The sequence below is a fragment of the Schistocerca gregaria genome, chromosome 6, assembly GCF_023897955.1.
Source record: "Schistocerca gregaria isolate iqSchGreg1 chromosome 6, iqSchGreg1.2, whole genome shotgun sequence".
NCBI lineage: Eukaryota > Metazoa > Arthropoda > Insecta > Orthoptera > Acrididae > Schistocerca > Schistocerca gregaria.
In genome coordinates this window covers 568018378-568036424 of record NC_064925.1, presented here as the reverse complement: position 1 = coordinate 568036424, position 18047 = coordinate 568018378, and the positions used below count along the sequence as shown (strand labels likewise).

At 39.7% G+C, this 18047-nt stretch overlaps 1 protein-coding gene across 1 annotated transcript in view; it reads left to right on the top strand.

The window, feature by feature from the left end:
• Positions 1-330: 330 nt before the first annotated feature.
• The window catches only part of LOC126278219 (uncharacterized), a 126820-nt gene continuing 109103 nt past the window's right edge, over positions 331-18047 (top strand). The window contains exon 1 of the mRNA XM_049978197.1: positions 331-370. The gene's annotated coding sequence lies outside the window, so the exon portion shown is untranslated. The remainder of the gene's footprint in view (positions 371-18047) is intronic.

Sequence of the window (18047 nt, the reverse complement as noted above, 5' to 3'; positions counted from 1 at the left end):
TGCATGCAGTTCATTCCACATGTGAATTCATAATATTAACAAATTACTTTGTTAAAATTAATTCATAATGTTAACAGAGAATTTTGTTAAATGTCTAAATGCAGTTTGCTTTCAAATGTAAAAAACATTAGTACACACTGAGTAGTACAGTACCATAAATAATAATGAGTGCAGTAAATTACATGGTATCTCTTTAAAAAAGACTTAGCAACTTACTCGTTTTGTGAGCACTAGAGCATAAAGCTGACAATTTTCCGCCACTGTCACCAGAGAGTGACAAGGTTAATGTCCTTGTGTAATGCAAGGAATCTTCTTCTCAGTTGTACAAGACACACTGGCTGCATCTACTTCTTTGCTTGGCGCTGTTAAGGTAAGATTAGTAAGGAAAAGCATATTTCCCTCCTTTCCCCTGCACAATTTAAAGACATTTTCTTTTTAAAGCAATAATATTGTGTAAGCATGGTACATATTATTACTTAAAATGTGGCCTTATTTTACAATGAGTTTAAAAATTATGTTGCTAACTTGAGCAAGGAACTCATGGACAGTAGAACTGTGAAAGTATTCTGCAATACTGTCTAGTCACAAGAAGCTCTTGACTTTGGTATTTTGATAACTGACGAAGAAGGGTGTATAACTGAATGAAGTTTTGTTTAATTTGGAATTATATGTTGCACATTTTAACTTGCAGAATTAACTTAATCTCCCAATAATATATATCTCAAAAATTCAGTGAAGCATTTAAATTATAGAGACTGTTGGTTTTGCTTATACCACAAATATATGTGTGTTCTGAATTACACTGTCTACTTTCTTAGTTCAGGTGCTGTTCCCGCTGTTTTATGAAATGTGGTAGAAAAATCACTCTCCCTCAGAAATGAACGATTAACCCTACAAAGGGTTCACTTACAATATTGTGGAACAGTGTCAATTAGTTATGAATTAAAATTACTTATGAAGCAGCCTACTCATGATATTTCAGTATAAAATATTCTGATGCAGCAGAACCTGTCTCCACTTATAGCAGCTGATTACTTTTTACAATGCACATTTCTATGTGTAGAAGAATTAAGGTGTAGGGATGCCCAACATGATAGAAGTTTGTTGAAAGCTTTTGAACAAGAACACAGAACTCCATATGAAGCCTTCATAAGGAGGTAAAATCTAAGTGAAAATTATGTGTCTGTACTGTAAAATGCTTGTGTTACTAACAATTAAACTGAAACATTAAGATGTACACCTACTGGAAAGTGGTATAAAAGTTACTGGATCCCTAGAGAGACATCTGCAAGAAGTGTGACTATCTGAAAGATACTTCTAATTTCAAAAGATACTGAACTGACATTCTTGATTAATTTACCTGTAAATTAACTCCATTTTCACTGATTAACCGGCTGGACACCATGTAATTTTACAGATAGTGCTACATTATTTGTAAGAATATTACTGATTGACTGAAAATGTATAGAATAGAATAGAACAGAATCTTTATTTGCCTTTCAGTGTGTTTTCCATACAATTGGCGTTGTCAGTGTGTTCAATACATTTTTTAAAAATCACAATAATTATTATTGTACATAATTGTGCCTGTGCAGGGCAAGCAGATATGCATGCTAAAGTAATATTGATAATACAACAATTATTCATCCACAATAGTAATAATAATAATAATAATAATAATAATAATAATAATAATAATAATAATAATATATCATAACAGTTAAATATAAAATAGTATCAAGATATATTTATGGTACATCTTACATATCCATGTAAAAAGTCTTTGTTGGTACATTACCGTCACAAACATATAGGTATAATTCATATAGCAGTTTTTTGTTTCATGTAGCATGTCTCTTTTGTGTCACTGTTTAGACTCTTATCAAGTGAGTAATATGGCGTACATTTGAGCCACACTTCTATTGTTTGCTTAAAGTTATTCATCGGTAGTTTGCTCATAGCCTTTGAGAGTTTGTTACAAAATTTCATGTTTCTGCTTCTTTTGTGTTAATGTCAGCCTTGTATATGGTAGGTCTATGTTACTATTATTTCGCGTATTATGAACATCCACTTCAGATCTTAAATTAAAGTTCTTTACATTCTCTTCAGCATATATTAAACAATTATAAATGTATATACTAGGTAGTGTCATTATCTTTAGTTCTTTAAAATGATTTTTGCAACTTTGTCTTGGTGCTATCCTAAAATGCAACTAATTGCTTTCTTCTGCCACTTGAAGATGGTACTTGAACCCACTGAGTTACCCCAAAGAAGTACCCCATATTGCAGTTGTGAATTTAAAAAAGCAAAGTATGTGGAGATTAGCAGATTTTTACTGATAATGTGTCTCAGCTTGTGTAATAGAAAGAGAGTTCAAGCAGGTTTGCCACATAGATAATTTGTGTGTCTGTCCCATGTAAGTTTTTGATGTACATGTAAACCTAGTAACTTGACATTTTTTGTATTCTTTTCAATTGGTTTCAGGGTGAAGTAAAGTTCTTCAGTTTTCAATTTGTTTATTGATAAAAGGTTGGCTCTGCACCAGTCGCTGCTCATTTCAGTTACTACTTTGTTGTATGACAATTCCTATAACATGTATAGGATAAAATGGATGATAATAAATTGAATTGAATTGAATTGTATTCTATGACATCTTGCAGATTTTCTCCATCTGATATTACTGTCATATCATCAGCCTACAGTACATTGTTGATGGCATATAATTTGAGAAGTCATTGATGTAAACAATGAACAGGAAAGGGCCAAGCACTGAGCCTTGTGGAATTCCTCTCTTTACTATCAGGGGTGTTGACTTTTGATAGTTTGTATTTACTAATTGTACCCTATCACCTAAGTATGATTGAAAAAACTGTAATGGTTTATCTACAGCAACATAATGCTCTAGTTTTTTTTATCATTATTTCATGTGTGACTGAGTCGAAGGCTTTTGTTAAATCTAACAGTGTAGCACAACTGAGTATCTTGTTTTCGTATCCTTCACATATATATTAATAAGGAGGCATTCGACTGCTTTGGTTTTTGATAGTTCAGATTGAAAGCCAAACTGGTTCTTACTCAATAATTTATTATTTTCAAAATAATTGTCAATTTGGATATGTATGCAGTTTTCTATTACTTTTGATATAATGGGAACTATTGATATAGGTCTATAATTGTTTGGCATTTTTCAGTCACCTTTCTTATATATTGGGAGTGTAACTGTCATTTTCAGACATTCAGGAAATACTCCTTCTTCAAGCATGCGATTTGTCAGATATGTTAGTGGCATTAAGAGTGCAGTAGCTATGTGTTTAACAATACTGTTACTACTAAGCCCATAATAGTCCTCTGTTTTTAAGTTTTTAAGTTTCTTTATAGATTTGATAATGTGTCCAGAGGTGATTTTCGACCAAGAGATTGGTTGCTGGTGCTTGTTGTTCAAGAAGGGTTACAGCAGCTGAAATATTATCAGAATTATTTTTACCAAAAGAAGAAGAAGAAGGAGAAGAATAAGAGCTGGCACAATTTATAAAATATTTGTTTAGGATGTTGCAATATGTAGGCACTGTGGCTTCCTGTTTGCGCATATTGATTTCACTTTTTATTATATTCCAAGCTGCTTGGCAGGCATATATTATAAATGTCTGAAATATGGAAGCTTAAATTATTTACTGAGAAACAGCTAAGCTAAAATTTATGTCCTGATTATGTTTTGTCTTTCAGTTATTTTGGATATGCCAACAACTAGTGTTATCAATTATTATTTAATCAGCCATTAACATCAATAGAAGGTTATTTCTGAGTATGTTGGTTAAGAACAGAAGTGGATCCTATACTGAATTCTGTGAGGCTTTTTACATTATATGTTCTGCTATTCTGAATTCAGTCTCATTCATGTGGTCCACAACAAAGTGCAGAAGCTATGACAGAACCATCAGAAATGGTGATCAGAATGAGAAATATCACAGTCATTTTCATGTGGAACATTGCAACACAATCTACATGAGAAATGATGCTAGTCACATCTGGATAAACAGTGATTGCCACTGCCACCGTACAACACTAGACAAAAAACCAGCTCATCTTGAAATTTTGAGCTGATTTGCTAGTAGCACAAGAAGAGTTAGCAGTTTTGCATTCTGCAGCAGTAATGTTAGGTCCGCAACAAATGTCTGAATTATAGTCAAGGGTTCCAAATCAGTGAAAAAATCCAAGAGGTAATGCGAGTCTGGTTGATTGTCAAGTTGTCTCCAATAGCTTCATTGCTTTTCAAAACAGTGTCATAGTACAGGGTATAAGCTGAAAAGTTAATCTAGGATGAAAAGTTTTAAGGAGGGCAAAATGTTTTGATTGCTGTGTATTAGCCACAGGAGGAGATTGTCAAAACTGATTCAGAACTCTGTGTGAATTGATTATAAGGTAAGTAGTATTATTAAGCCAAGGGCACAGCTCAGTAATGTCACTTGTGATTTAGACTTGTGAAGAAAGGGTCTTGGAAAAGAGTAACAGTTTAGAACATAACCTTAATTATACAATTGAGGATGGCATCAGGGACATTACTGAGAACGCTTCTCAGACTAGTGTGAAGAGTGTATCAGTCTTTGAGTGATATGGTAAACCCTGGATGAACCATTATGTGGTACATGTTAATGAAGGGCCTGAAAAATTACTCAGGGGAGAGGGGTGTTCACAAATGGGTGTGATTGATGCATTCCTCCGTTTATCGATCACATTGTGTATGACATGTTTTGCATCTGAATGCTTCTAGTAAGAGGCTACTTTCATAGCTAATTGCAAAGCTATCCAGTCTGACCTAAGCAGTATCCATCCTATACCAATGCTTCCCAATGTGTTCACTAAGCCTTTTTACAGTAAATTTGTTTGGAAGTCAGAGCTGCAGAATAAATATAATTGCAGTTGAAACAGCTACTAGTGCAAGAAAAACAAATTTCTCATGTCTGTTGAAGAAACTGAAAAGGTAGCTGGAATGTCAGTAGACTCGGTGACAAGACAGGTGGATTCCTCCTGCTGAGGTGTTTTTTTTCCCTTCCCAAACTATTATTATTTTTTCAAATTTCGTGGTACTGCGATTTATATTCTGCATAATACCTAAAAACTCTGAATATTGACTCATGGCTTATTGAACTTGATTTTATTATCTGTTAACTTCTTTTTGTTATTTAGGGTCTGTAAGTGTGATTAGTGTACCTAAAAACCATGTTAATTACAAAATATCGATAATCTCAGACTTCATTATGATTGTTCATATGTAAACATGTACCCAACTCCTAAGAATCTTGTAAAGTAGATGACAAAGATATGTAAATATCTACAGCATTTATACAGCAAATGACAAAAATATGTTGGCAAGATTTGCACACATTCAGTTTCAGAGTAATTAATGTCCTTGCTAAGAACATTGTTACTGAAACAGAATCCCATTTTTAGGCAAACTAATCTGCTATTGAACTAATCAAAACTGAAACTCTTTAACTGTAATGTGTGAAAGTCTAGTAAACAACAGTAGGTCACTTAAATTTTATTTATTGCAAACTTATAAAAGAAGCTTGTTGGAAGCCATTTTAAGTAAGTCTGTGGTGAGTTTGAAAGGGGCAAGACCTATGCTTGTCGATATGGGGAAATGTATTGTAGATGATACAGTATAAATATATCTAGATTTTTGTGTCTGGCAGTTTTTTTCAACAGTCCATGACTGTTTTAAATGATTGCTTGGAGAGAGCATGTGTAATTAATATCATGGACTGTGCCAACCTTCAGTCATGTTCACTGTGACAATGGGGTCAAATTGTGAACTGTGATATTTCTAAATGATATTAACTGTGCATATTTTATTCATTATCATGTGATTATTGCTTAGAAGGACAGTGTAATGAGTGATTAGTACAGTGATTGTATTAATGATTTAATTGTGACACATTAATAACTGCATAATTACATCAGTGTTAGGTTACCACATGTAAACTATATTGCTTGATATCAGTACAGTGGTGGCTATCACTTTATCTGTACTGCAATGATAATAGATTAGACTCCATCTGGCCGTAAATAGGAGCTCATTCAATATCTAAGTGCAAGTAAAGTGTTTGATCTGCATATCTGGTGTAGACTACATTATTAATAACAGCCTATTTTTAAGACCAAGTTTTGAGTCAGTTTTGATGGAGGACTGGTTACCGCATGCATATTTGTACACGTAACTGTTAGCCTACAACTTGTGCACATTAGAACATCATGTGAAAATCACTGAAACTGAACAGAATCATCTTGATGGATACAAGCTAATATCATACTACTGTAAAACCGATAAAAGGAAAGGGGGAATGGCTGTATGTGCAGAAAGTGGAGTTAAAGGCCCTTCAGGTTAATGAACATTGTGTCGACCAGCTTTTTGAATGCTGTGCCACAATAGTGGGCCAGGAAACACACAAACTTGTAATACTGACAGTTTACAGACCACTGGCAAGAAGTGTCTTAAGCTTTATTAAGCAACAACAAACAGTTTTTAACTCATTATGCAGAGTTAATAGAAAATAATTGTTTGTGCAAATGTAGTGTCAGATAGTACAGAACAAGGGCACCTAGGGTTGCAGGTGTCCAGCTTTTGATTATTTTTTACTGTTAAAGTCCCTACAAGAATGAATGGGCATGTTGAGACTTGATCTGACTGCAAGCATGGGTTCCTTCAACATCTCTGTGCACCCATTTTCAAAGACAACTTTTTTTGTCAGTTCTGATAGAGGCACATCTACCAAGGGCATATTTCTATCAGTTTTAGATCCAAAAACCTGCAGTGGCTTAGCTGTAAGACGCATAATCAATGGTTTATTTGACCATGATGATCAGTATTAATGAAATTTACTGACCAAATAGGGACAGATAACAGAGGGACAGTATTGTCTCCCAGAATCATAACCGTTGTTTCTATCATAGCATTTAGAGAGAAATTATGGGAAGAAGGCTGAAATAAACTTATAAAAAAGACAGTGTTAGTGGAAAATTTAACTCTTTCTTAAACATATTGTCACAGCAGTTGGAGTCTTGTTTCCCCCTAAAATATAACAGTAAAATAGAACAAAGGCAAAAATAATGGCTGTACAAATCCTGAGATTAAAGTATCTTATGCTAGGAAGAGAAAGTTCTATTTATTTCAGAGAACAAGGAGTAATAATTATTTCAAATTCCATTATGAACAGCATTATAGAAACCTCCAACCTCTCATTAAAAAGCCAAACTTATGTACTATGCTCCAAAAAATTGAACACTCCAAGAATATAGCAAAAACTATTTGGAACATTATTAAACCAGAACAACCAAAACTAATCATCAAAATGAAATAAAATCCGGCTACAACATAACCCTGGTAGAAATGGTAACATTTTCAAATCACTGGCCACCAATGTGAATGATTACTTCCTCATAGTGCCTGCAAACATTAAAACCAGTAATCAACAGCCAAAGATAGATACATCAGATTTACTTGTGCAGACACCACATGCGTTACCAACAGAAACTAGTTTCAGAACTACTACCCCTAAAGATACTACAGATTTCATCAGGTCAACAAAATATAGTAGTTCTGCTTCCTATGATGCTGTATCCTGCAGATTATTAAAGCCTTGTGCTGACTTGTCATATTTAAGCTATATTTGTAATCAGCCAGTGACCTGGGCCATTTTTCCTGAGATACGTAAATATGCTGCAGTGACACCCACATGGAAAACTCACCATATAGTGGAGATGCTGAGTCATAGATAGTCACAACACACACACACATACACACACACACACACACACACACACACACACACACACACACAAGACGCAACTCACACATGCATGACCGCAGTCTCTGGCTGCTGAGGGCAGACTGTGAACTGTAGCACATGATGGGAGATGGAAACTGGTTGTGAGGGGTTACAAGGAAGCTGGTGTGGGGAGGGGGAGGGCTAGCAGGGTAGGGGTGGATAATGGTAATGTGCTGCTTGTGGGAATGTATAGGGAGTATAGGGCAGCTAGCTGCATTCGGAAAAGGTTAGACAGAGGATGGGGTTAGTAGAAAAGGAGAGAAGTAAAAAGACTGTGGGTTTGTTGGTGGAATAGAGGGCTGTGTAACATTGGAACCGGAACAGGGAAGTAGCTATATGGGTAAGAACAATGACTAATTAAGGTTGAGACCAGGATGATTACAGGTATATAGGATATATTGCAGGGAGAGTTCCAACCTACACAATTCAAAGAAGCTGGTGTTATTGGGGAAGGATCCAGTTGGCACAGGCTGTGAAGCAGTCATTGAAATGGAGAATGTCATATTGGGGGTGTGCTCAGCAATGGGTTTGTAGGGAAGCAGCATACTCACACCTTATAAAATTCGCATCAGTCTTTCCATTGTGTGCCAGCTAGTCCGCTATAACTAGCTCTGACGTCATAAATGTTGTGCAATACTTTAAAAATCAAGTAAATAACCTGAAACGTTTCTAGCATGTCAGGAGTAATGCTAAATCAATATGTGTTGAATATCAGTTCAATAACTTTAACCATTTTTGAAATTTGGACGTCTTTCTGTAAAAATCATTGGCGCAACAGAAAAGAGGCAGAAATTTAAAAATTTATATTTAGATTCATTTTTCATAATAATTTAGTAGAAACAGTACTCTGGATGTCACGAATTAAAATTTTAGTTGAAATTCATGAGTTTCTGGTTTTTGTCTTAGAAATTAGGGAAGCAAGATAGATTAAGTAGGCGAATAAATAAGGCTAGGAGGTTTAAATTTAAGTAGAAGGGAGATCCACTATAATTATAAAGATGCGAGAAGTTTCAACAGAACAACTATAAAACTATAGCTATAGCAAATCTCCAAAGAGCAAGTTCAGAGCCCGTCTACTGTGTGTAGTGTTATTAAATTAATTATCTCACCCAAAATATTTGACTTAGCTAGTTAGTTAGTTAGTTAGTTACATTACTTGTTCCATGGATCATGAACACGATTCTTTCGTAATGATGTGGAACGTGTCAAAGTACACAAGATTCATTTATCCCAAACAATCATTGTTAGTCTTATATACGGTACAGTTGTTAATGCTTACTGTATTTCTTTGGCCTATGTCTAAAAATTCATCTATGGAGTAGAAGGAGTTGTCATTCAGGAATTCCCTTAACTTACTTTTGAATGCCGATTGGTTGTCTGTCAGACTTTTGATATTGTTTGGCAATTGACCAAAAATCTTTGTGGCAGTATAATTCACCCCCTTTTGTGCCAATGTCAAATTCAATGAACAGTAGTGACGGTCACCCTGTCTCCTAGTATTGTAGCTGTGGACTGTGCTATTAATTCTGAAGTGATCTGGGTTACTAACAACAAATTTCATTAGGGTGTATATATATTGTGAAGCTACTGGCAATATCCCTAATTCTTTAAATAATTGTCTGCAAGATGATCTTGGATGAGCCCCAGACATTATTCTGATAATACGTTTTTGTGCAATAAATACCTTCTTTCTTAGTGATGAATTGCCCCAAAAGATGATTCCGTAAGAAAGCAACGAATGAAAATATGCATGGTAAGCTAACTTACTGATGTGCTTGTCTCCAAAATTTGCAATGACACTAATAGCATAGGTAGCTGAGCTCAATCATTTCAGTAGATTGTCAATGTGTGTCTTCCAGTTTAAATTCTGATCAATACAGACACCCAGAAATTTTGAACAATCTGCTTTAGCTAAAGATTTTCCCCCACACTCTATATTTATTTCCGGTGTTATGCCTTTCCCTGTACTGAACTGTATGTACAGCCACATCAGACTTTTATTATGATTACTTACCTGTGTGCTGATTGCACATTTGAAATTGAGAGCTTCAACGGCCATCAGCAAAGGAAGCAATGATTTATTCGACAACTTAGAGTGGTGCATTACTAGCCCAGTGGCTAGTTGGGAGAGCATATTTGGTCAGGCGTTCCCTTAGCTGTCCGCACCACGGCTTTATATATAAGAACACTGCACGAGAAGAAAGGCCCCAGTTCTCTCCAGACGCTGATTAGCGCAACACGTGTGCCGGGAGTCGTGTCACGTCCGTATCATTGCTATAAACAGCCTCGGATGCTGTAATAAGTTAATCAGGATACGCGTAACCATGAAATCATTTTCGAGTGAAGTGTTAATTCTAGGATGACTTTAATGTTCTATCTTCAGTTTGCGTATGTCGTATTTTCACGTACCGTTGCGGGACAGACATTCTACCATTATTTAGCGTGGCGTTTGATGAACATTATCATCAAATTATGGCGAGCATTCACTTAAACATTTAATTTGAACAGTTATAGTTGCATCAGCACATTAGACTCTGAACTTGGAAAAAAATAAAAAAAAATAATAGGAACATTTTAATACCAATTATTACATCCGCCACCCCACATATGGTGCATCGGCCGGGAATGCATCTTTTCTACATTACATTCTACATTTTATAATTATTATTCCACCTGCCACCCCACAGTTTTTTGATGGCCACTCATGTGGACAGATAGCTTGCTGGTTGTCATGCCCATGCAGAATGCAGCACAGTGGTTGCAGATTAGCTTTTAGATCGTGTGACTGATTTGACAGGTAGCCCTGCCTTTGATGGGATAGGTGATTGACTCGACTGAAGCAGATGGCGGTGGGAGATCTTGTTTCTAGGTATATTATAGGGATATGAGTCAAGATGCAAGGAGTTCGGAGCAGGGGTTCTGTAGAGGTGGATGGGGATATTGTTTAGTTTCGGTGGGTGGCAGAATACCACTGAGGGATGGGTGGGAAGGATAGTGGGTAGGACTTTCCTCATTTCATGGCATGATGGGTAGTAGTGGAATATGATTGAGATGCTCCAGTCCTGGGTGGTACTGAGTCATGAGAGAAATGCTCCTCTGTGGCCAGACAGTAGGACTTTTGGAGGTGATGTGTGGCTGGGTTGATAAGGCATAGGAGATCTGCTTTTGTACTAGACTGGGAGGTATCTACAGCCTGAGAAGGAAGACTCAGTGAGACTCTCAGTGTATTTTGAGATGGTCTACAGATTTGACAGCCATGGGTTGCTAGGCTATATGGAAGCGACTTCTTGGTATGGAATGGGTGGCAGATGTTGAAGTGGAGGTATTGTTAGTGGTTGGTAGGTTTGATGGTTGTAACCATCTTTGAGGCGGAGGTCGATGCTGGTGAAGGTAGTTTGTTGGGTTGAGTAGGACCAGGTGAAGTGAAAGGGGATGATGGTGCTGAGATTCTGGAGGAATGTGGATAGGCTATTCTCACTCTTAATCCAGATCATGAAAATGTCCTCAATTAATTTGGGATTATGGGTGTTTAGGGAGGATTTCTCTTGATGGCCCTTGAATAGGTTGGCACAAGATGATTGTTTAGAGGTAACTCATTGAAAGGAGAAGTATCATGAGTGATGATGTAGCTGGTCATAGTGACCAGGAAGGAGGTTGTAGTCTTGGAATCTGTTGGACAGTGGGAAAGGTAGTGTTCAATAGCAGTAAGGCCATGGGCTTTTGGAATATTAGTGTAAAGGGAGGTGGCATCAGCAGTGATGAGCAGGGGACCACGTGGTAAAGGAACATGAACTGTGGAGTGTTGATGAGGAAATAGTTGGTATTTTTTACATAGTAGGGTAGGTTTCAGGTAATAGGGTGTAGGTGTTGGTCTACGAGAGCAGAGATTCTCTCAGTAGGGGCACAGTAACTGGCCACAGTGGGGCGTGCTGGGTGGTTGGGTTTACGGAGTTTAGGAACAATTTAGAAGGTAGGAGTGCATGCAGGGGTACGGGTGAGGAGAGAGATGAACTCTGGGGAGAGGTTCTGGGATGGGCCTAAGGATTTAAAGAAAAACTGGAGATCCTGCTGTGGTAGCATTTGTAGGTGAATGAATCTGACAGCTGGCCATGTCCTTTTGGCAGGTTATCCTTGCAGTTTTAAACAACAGTGGTAAAACCTTTGTCAGCAGGTAGGATTGTAAGCTCAGGATCACTTTTTATGTGGTGGATTGCAGCTCTTTCTGCAAATGTAAGCTTAGTTTGCATGTTGAGGGATGTTTGGAATGATGGTGAGACAAAGTTCAAGGTTGAGAAATTCTGGAAAGTTAACAGGGGGTGGGTTGGGGATTCGGGGAGGGGGGGGGGGGGAGATCAAGTTTGGATGGAGGAGTGAACAGAGTGTTTGGTTGATTCTGATTGATAGGGTTGGTGACATGGTGAAAAAAAAAGTATTTCCATTGTAGGAACTGAGCTAAGGAGAGAAGGTCTTTAATAAATCATGCATGATTGAATTTGGTAGTGGGGCAAAAGATGAGGCCTTTGTAATAGGCTGATACTTCTGCAGGGCTAAGGCTTTTGGAGGAAAGTTTCATGACTGTGTTTTGGGTCTGTTTAGGTTCTGGATTTTGTATGTTGTTGGGAAGAAGTTTTTGAGTGTGGGGTAAATGTTGTAGGTATGCAACACAGGATTTGTCAGCTATGAGGGGATGTGGGGGAGGATTGGAGGTTGTTGCAAAGGTGGTGGATAGTGGTAGTCCAAGGCAGGAGCCTAGCCACCTCTGACCCTCACATCTGTAGTGATCAGTCCCTCGCAAAATATACTGAGGCTCTCAGTGAGGCCTTCACAGATTGTAATTACCCTCCCACACTTGTACAAAAACAGATTTCCCATGCCTAATCTCTCCAATCACCTACCACCTCCCGAAGTCCCACCATCAGGACACAGAGGAGCATTCCCTTCATGACTCAATGCCACCCAGTGTGGAACAACTGAGTCACATTCTCCACCATGGTCTCGATTACCTCTCATTGAGCCCTGAAATGAGGAATGTCCTTTCCACTATCCTTTCCACTCCTTCCACTGTGTACCAAACGTACACAATATCCTTCCCCATTGCTATATAATCCCTGCTCCCAACTCCTTACCTCATGGCTCATATCCTTGTAATAGATCTAGATACAAGGCCTATCCCATACAGCGTCCCACCACCACCTACTCTAGACCAGTCACAAGCATCACCTATCCTATCAAAGGTTGGTCTACCTGTGAAATTAGTCATGTGATCTACAAGACAATCAGAAACCACTGCATTCAACATGGGCATGACAACTAACAAGCTCTCAGTCTGCACGAATGGACAGCGACAAACTGTGGTCAAATAACAGGTGGACCATCCTGTTGCTGAGCCCACTACCCAACACGACATTATTCATTTCAATGGCTGATTCACAGCTTGTGCCATCTGGATCCTTCCTACCAACACCAGCTTTTCTGAATTGTGCATGTGGGAACTCTCCATGCAACACATCCTGTGTTCTCGTAACCCTCCTGGCCTCAACCTTCATTAGTCAGGGTCCTTGCCTGTATTGCCCCCCTTCCCTGTTCCAATTCCAGCACTGCACAGCCTGTGTTCCACCAACGAACCCATACTATTTTTACTTCTCTCCTTTTCTGCTACCCCCCCCCCTCTCCCCCCACATACCTGTCCCTCCACCGTCCATCTAACCTCCCAACTGCACCTGGCTGCCCCACACTTGCTCTATCTCATCCCCCACAAACAGCACTTTACTGTCCCCCCCCACCCCTTCTCTGCTATCCCTCCCCCTCCCTGCCCCAGCCTCCTCCTTACTTCACCATCCGGTTGTGTCTCAATCATGCACTGCTGCTCGAAGTCTGGCTTCAGCGGCTGAAGACTGCGATCATGTTCGTGTGAGTTGTGTTTGCGTGAATGTGTGTGTATGTTGTCTGTTTCTGACAAAGGCTGTGTTGGTCGAAAGCTCACTTTCTGACAGTCTTTTTGTTGTGCCTGTCAGAGACTTGGCATCTTCAAATGGTGAGTGGAACTATGCTTCTTATAATGTTGTTACATTCCATCCTAGATTTTCCATCGTTTGATTTTGCCTGATGGCTTTCCTTCCATCCTGTAAGCCAGTGGTGTTTTCCTTTGTTACTATTTTCTAATGCATTATTATACTCAATGTCCATCCTTCTTCTTCTTCTTTCCTATGTTTCTCTTGTCACCTTACAAACTGCAGAGCATGCTCTGCTATGAGCCACACTACATGAACCATCTTGGCCACACACAAGAGGCAGCAACAAGACTGTGCTGACTGTTGGTGCAACATCTCATGTCTTACATTACTCCCCCCAATATCATTAATCCTATTCCTTCAAGTTGATCTCTGTCCCTGCACCACTCTCACATATTTTTGCATGTTATTTTACGTACCTTCCTGTGCTGCACAAACTTGTATCTCATCCTTCAGCCCTCCCCCCTTCCCCCAGTACTGGTTTGTACCTATTAACTTCATCTAGTCTAGTCACATCTGCTGTCCCCCTTCTTCACACGTATCCACCCTCAGACCTGCAAGGCAATTACAATCTTCTTATTTTTTTTCTTTGAACTCATTGTTTCTTGATCCCTATTTCAGTCTGTTTTTGCATTTCACTATTGGCCTACTCCCTCAGATTTAATCTTGTTTCCCCTTACTTCATCCATTTCATCCTTTATGTGGTTTTTCCCAAGTGTTTGGGTGTATATTTGTGAATTTTTTTAGATGTATTTCTACGTTATTTATGTACTTTTACGTGTTTTTATCCACCACCATGGATACTTGATCCTTCCATCTGCGACAATACAGAAGAGTTTCCTTATCTCTAGTCAGAACCCAGTCCCACATAATGTTCGTGAGTTGTTGCTTGGCTCGTGGAATTCCCCCCCCCCCCCCCCCCCCCCCCCCCCCCTCAACTGGCCTTAACATCAAATTACCCATCTCCAGCTGCCACCCTTCCCCTTCCTTCCACAACAACCTCCATCTTTTCAGATTCTGTCTATCCTTAACTCTCACCAACATACTCCTGCAAAACCATATCAATCAAACCCAAACATTTGTGCAATATCACCTCTCCATCTGCAAAATTCTCCTGCTATGCAATCCCAAATTCCTGGATTCCATATCACACATTGAAATTCTTGCCCTCCAGCGATATGTACAACACCACATCATAAAACTCTCCACCCTATTCACTTCTTTTCCTGCCTTGGACTACCACTATCCACTACCTGTACAACAACCCCCAAACCTTCCCCACATTCTCTCATAGCTGACAAACCCTGTCTCACAGAACTACTACATTTACCCTACCCTCAAAAACTCCGTCTTCCTCCACTATCAGCCTTTAACAGAAGCCTCAGTTTTTGCCCCATTCCCAAATTCAGTTATGCAGGACTTGTTAAAGATCTTCTCTCCTTCTCCTGATGCCTACAGTGAAAACATTTTTTCAACACCAATTCCACCAATCACACTCAACCAAAGACCAATGCTGAACCCTGTGTGACTCAGTTCACTCCTCCATTCAACTGTGATCATACCCCACTGCCCGCAAATCACCCCCTGTTAACTTTATAGAATTTATTAATCTCAAATTTGCCTTGCAATCATTCCACAAATCCATCAACATGCAAACTAACTTTACATCTGCAGAAATAACTGGAATTGACCACCAAAAAAGGCAGTTTGACCTTGTAACCCTACCTGCTGACAAAGGCTGTGTCAATGTTGATTTGGACTGCAATGATTACCTGGCACAAGGACTTGGCCAGCTGTCAGATTCATCCACATACAAACCCTGCCACAATGATCTCATTCCAGAAATACAGCAGGATCTCCAGTCTCTCCTCAAATCGTTAGGCCCATCCCAGAACATCTCCTCAGAGTCCATCTCACTTCTCATCTACACTAGTCACCACCCCCGTACCCTCTACATCCTCCCTAAACTCCATAAACCTAACCACCCAGGATGCTCCATTGAGGTCTGTTACTGTGCTGCCACTGAGAGAATTTCTGCTCACGTAAACCCACAACTTCAACCTATTACTCGCAACCTATAATGTACAAGATACACAACCATTTCCTCCACCAATGCTCTACAGTTCCTGTTCCCTTACCACATGGTCCCCTGCTCATCACTGCTAATGCCACCTCTCTTTACACTAACATTCCTAATGCCCATGGCCTTACTCCTATTGAACGCTACCTTTCCCACTGCCCAAGGGATTCCAATCTGCTGACCGTTGTGGCTGAGCGATTCTAGGCACTTCAGTCCCGAGCCACGCTGCTGCTACGGTCGCAGGTTCAAATCCTGCCTCGGGCATGGATGTGTGTGATGTCATTAGGTTAGTTAGGTTTAAGTAGTTCTAAGTCTAGGGGACTGATGACCTCACATGTTAAGTCCCATAGTGCTTAGAGCCATTTGAACCATTTTTGATTCCAATCTACAACCTCCTCCCTAGTCATCATGGCAACTACGTCCTCACCCACAATTACTTCTCCTGTGAAGGCATTACCTACAAACAAATCCAGGGTACAGCTCTGGGCATCCACGTGACACCATCCCAAGCCAGCCTGCTCATGGGCCCTATAGAAGAATCCTTCCTAAACATCCAGAATCGCAAACATCTCACCTCTTTCCATTTCATTGAAGACATCTTTGTGATCTGGATCAAGGGTGTGGACACTCCATCCACATTCCTCCAGAATTAATGAGAGAACAGGGTAGAAAGTGCCGACCTTCTATACAGCCTAGTCACCTGTGGCATTCTCATGTGTAATTATGATCATTCCCTCTCAAAATATACTCAGAATCACACTGAGGCCTTCACAGGCCATAATTACCCTTCCAACCTCGTACAAAAACAGCTATGCCATGCCTTATCACACACCACATCCCAAAGTCCCACTGTCCAGCCACAGAGAAGCATGCTCTTTATGACTCAGTACCACCCAAGAAGAGAGCAGCTGAATCACATTTTCTGTTAGGATTTGGACTACCTCTCATCATGATCTGAAATGAGGAGTGTTCTACCCACTATCCTTCACACCCCTCCCACAGTAGCATTCTGCCACCCACTGAACCTACAAAATATCCTCATCCATCCCTACACAACCCCTGCTCCCAACTCTTGCCTCATGGCTCATATCCCTGAAATAGACCTCTCCCATACATTCTCCCATCACCACCTACTCCAGTCTGGTTACAAGCATCATCGATCCCATCAGAGACAGGGCTACCCATGAAACCAGTCATCTGATTTATAAGCTAAGCTGCAACCACTGTGCTGCATTCTACTTGAGCATGAAACCAACAAGCTGCCTGTCCACATGAGTGCCCACTGACAATCTGTGACCAAGGAACAGTTGGGTCACCCCACTGCTGAGCACACCACCCAACACAATGTTCTTACTTTCCATAACTGCTTCACAGCCTGTGCCACCTGGAACCTTCTCAAGAATACCAGCTTTTTTGAATTGCACAAGTGTGAACTTTCCTTGCAATAGTCCTTCTTTCCTTCTCATCTCAAACTTCATTAGTCACTGTCCTTACCCAGTAGCCCTTTCCCTGTTCCTATTCCAGCACTACACAGCCTTCTATTCCATCGAAAAAGCACAGTCTTTTTTAATTCTCCCCTTTCCCAGTACCCCCCACCCCTTCTTTCTAACCTCCCAACTACACATAGTTACCCTGCCCTCTCTCCACTTTGCCCCCTGCATGCTCCCACAAGCAGCACTTTACCATCCCCTACCCCTATACTGCCTGCCGAGCCTTCTCCTTACCCCTACCACCCGGTTGCATTTGCCATCATGCACTGCTGATTGTAGTCTGGCCTCGGCAGCCAGAGACATGTGAGTTGTGTCTGCATGTGTGTGTGTGTGTGTGTGTGTGTGTGTCTGTGTGTGTTTTCTATTCCTGATGAAGGCCTTGTTGGTCAAAAACTATTTTCTGACAGTCTTTTTATTGTGCCCATCTGTGACTCAACATTTCCACTATATGGTGAGTAGCAACTATCCTTCTCATAATCTGTACATTCCATCCTGGATTTTCCATTGTTTGACTCCACCAAGAAAACTGTTTGAGAGAACATTTATTCATTTAATTCAGCAGAACTTGTTACCATCTCTCAGTTTGGCTCTTATTCTCCACACAGAAAGCACTAAAACATAAACATGTGATGTACTAGCA